The sequence below is a fragment of the Arachis hypogaea genome, chromosome 18 (genome assembly GCF_003086295.3).
Source record: "Arachis hypogaea cultivar Tifrunner chromosome 18, arahy.Tifrunner.gnm2.J5K5, whole genome shotgun sequence".
NCBI lineage: Eukaryota > Viridiplantae > Streptophyta > Magnoliopsida > Fabales > Fabaceae > Arachis > Arachis hypogaea.
In genome coordinates, this window is record NC_092053.1 from 91,889,887 (window position 1) to 91,893,280 (window position 3,394).

A 3,394-nucleotide genomic window follows, 5' to 3' on the forward strand; every position below is an offset into this window, starting at 1 on the left:
TTTACCGTGAGAGTGAGGAGATTCAAGGTGTAAGAGTTCTGCATCGCATTTTTTGGAGCTTCTATCCATGTATAGTAGCCTTCAGACACTATAAGCCACTGGTGCAGGTTGATGGCATACACCTGTATGAAAAATAAAAGGTGCACTTCTAGTTGCCGTTGCACAAGATGGGAACCAAAATATTGTACCTATTGCGTTTGCAATAGTCGAGGGTGAGACGGCAGACGCGTGGGAGTTTTTCCTAACCAACTTACGGAGATATATTGTTACCATTGATGGCGTTGGTATTATTTCTGACCGCCATAACTCCATCGACGCAGCAATAGCTCGCAGTAATGGTGCATGGTCACCACCAAGAGCGTGGCACATGTTCTGCATCAGGCACATCGGGTCCAACTTCTTAAGGAGTTTTAAGGCTCCGTATTTGCATAAACATGTGGTTAACACAGGTATTTGATTTTGTTGATCTGGTTCTATTCACAGTAATTTTGTGGCATTTGCTTATGATTAAATGGTTTGTCTAACAGGATATTCGAGGACGGAACAGGAGTACAACAAAAACTACCAAAGGCTTCAAGAGCGGGGTGAGCCTTACACGCAATGGTGTGATGAGATCGGTGTTGAGAGATGGGTGTTGGCATTCGACGGTGGTCATCGTTGGGGACATATGACGACAAACTTGATAGAGTGCATAAATTATGTCATGAAGGGTGCACGCAACCTTCCTGTGACTACCATTGTTAGGTCTACTTTCTATCGGCTAAACGAATTGTTCACTCGGAAGAGCGCCGAGGCTCATGAGCGTGTCCGTAATGGATTCACATATTCCGAATTTGCCACCAAAATAGTAGAAGAAAGTTTTCGACGTGCTGGAAGCATTGCGGTCAATCGGTTCGACAGGCGCAACGAGATGTTTGATGTTCACGAAATGTCAGATGGTTCCATTTAAACTGTTAACCTCGTGCAATGACACTGCGACTGTGGCCATTTCCAGGTCGAGCGACTTCTATGTCACCATGTCCTTGCATGTTGCGCTAACCAGCGTCTTGATTGGCAAGTATATGTGCACAACGTATACAAGATGTCCGAAATTTGCAAGGTCTATAGAGGTGAGTTTGTCCCGATGGGTGACCCATCTACGTGGGCTCCGTATGAAGGAGGGAAGGTGATCGCGAACTGGACATTGAGGCGCGCGATGAAACGAAGATCCAAATCAACCCGCTACTTGAATGAGATGGATTCGCAGGACATGCATGGTCCTCGCTGGTGTACTACATGTGGACGGGAGGGACATAGCCGGAGCCGATGTCCGCAGCGCGTAGGTCCGAGCTTTGCCAGGGGTCAATCGTGATTAAGCTTTTTGCATGTTAACGCATTTTAAACTAGTTAGTAACTTTGTATGTAACTTTTTATGACCTATTTAACTTTTCATGTAACTTTTTTTGTGCCTTCATTACCTAGTTCAAACTAGTGTGTAAGCTTTGTTATGTCTTTCTGCATTTTACTTATGTCTTTGTGCATTTTATTTATGTATGTGTTAAATAATAACTACGAATGTAGTTAAAATGTGCAACACACGGAACTGAAACAGAAAAATACTATACAAATCTAAGTACATAGTAATAGATACGATGACTAATAGAAATATCTAAACATAGTATACGATCTACATCACTGAATGAAAACATAAACTGAAATAGATTGAACTAAAAAGCAACAACCTACTTCCTGGGCGCCTTCTTCGCATACTGCGATACGGTGTATTTATCCGGAGGTGCAGTCTGTTTCCGTAAATTATACCGATGACCTTGAGATATACTGGCGTCACCAATATCGACATCTGGCATGCTGGCACCGCCAACGTCGACATAACCGGAACTACTCATGTCCGGAGCACTATATCCACCATAATGAGACTCGTGCTGGAGGTCATGTCCCAGAGATCCCTCTTCTGGCTGTGGGTACTCATTCAAGTCGAACAACTCGGTGGGCGGCGGTGCGGAAGGATGAGGAGGATCTATATGACCCGACGATTGATCCATGTCGAAGTCACTGACCTGACCTGATGTCGCACGACGACCAACAGACGGTTCACTACCAGCAGGCCCTTGCTGCTCTGGCGCTGGAAATAGATGAGATGTCTCTCTCATGAGCCGATAAAGCTGATCTACTAATAATAATAATAATAATAATAATAATAATAATAATAATAATAATAATAATAATAATAATAATAATAATAATAATAATAATCGAAATCGTCCCTCTTATAATTTTGGATTTAAAATCGTCCTTAACGTTTTTTTCGTATTAAAATCGTCCTTTTAATTTTTTCTGGACAAAAATACTCTCACTACTACCAACATAATTACCTCCTTCACCACCACCACCAACTGCCACTCCACCACCATTATCAACATCATCATCACCATCATCATCATCATCAACACCCACTACCACTCTACCACCACCAACACCACCACCAACGCCACCGCCGTCCCCCTTCCCCCTTTCCCCTTCCCCCTCCCCCTCCCCCTCCCCTTCCGCCCACCCCCACCCCTACCTCTACCCCACGTCCCCTCCCCTCCTGCTCACTGCCTCCCCTTTCCCCCCACCCAGCGTCCCCACCCGTCCCCTCCCCGTCTCCCCCTTCCCCCCATCCCGCGTCTCCACCCGTCCCCTCCCCCTCCCCGTATTCCCTTCCCCCACCCCCACCCCCACCTCCACCTTCACCTCCACACAGAGAAGCAGAAACTGAAAATCAACAAATTTAAGCACAAATTTAACACAAACAGAAACATACAACAACAAATCAATAAATCAGCAACAATAATATTCCACAACAATAGAAGAAGAAATCCAGAAATTCACTGAATTCACAGAAGAAGAAGAAGAAGAAGAAGAAGAAGAAGAAGAAGAAGAAGAAGAAGAAGAAGAAGAAGAAGAAGCGGACGGCGGTGCGGCGGCGGGAAGAAGAAGAAGAAGAAGAAGAAGAAACGGGCGGCGGTGCGGTGGCGGGAAGAAGAAGAAGAAGAAGAAGCGGTGGGCGACGGGCGGCAGTGCGGCGGCATGGCGTCCCCCTTCTCTCCCGCCTCTACCCTCACCCACCCCCTTTCTCGGCCCCCTCCCCCCTTTCTTTCTCTCCCCAGTCCCCACCCACCCCGCTTCTCTGATCCCTTTCTTTCTTTTTTTTATTTTATATTTATTTTATTTTAAAATTTTATTTTTTTATTAAAATAGGGGTAGTTTAGGAATTAAATTAAAAATTTTATTTAAAAGGACGATTTTAATACGAAAAAAAAAAAACGTTAAGGACGATTTTAAATCCAAAATTACAAGAGTGACGATTTCGATTCTGACCCTCAACATTAGGGACCAAAACAATACTTATCCC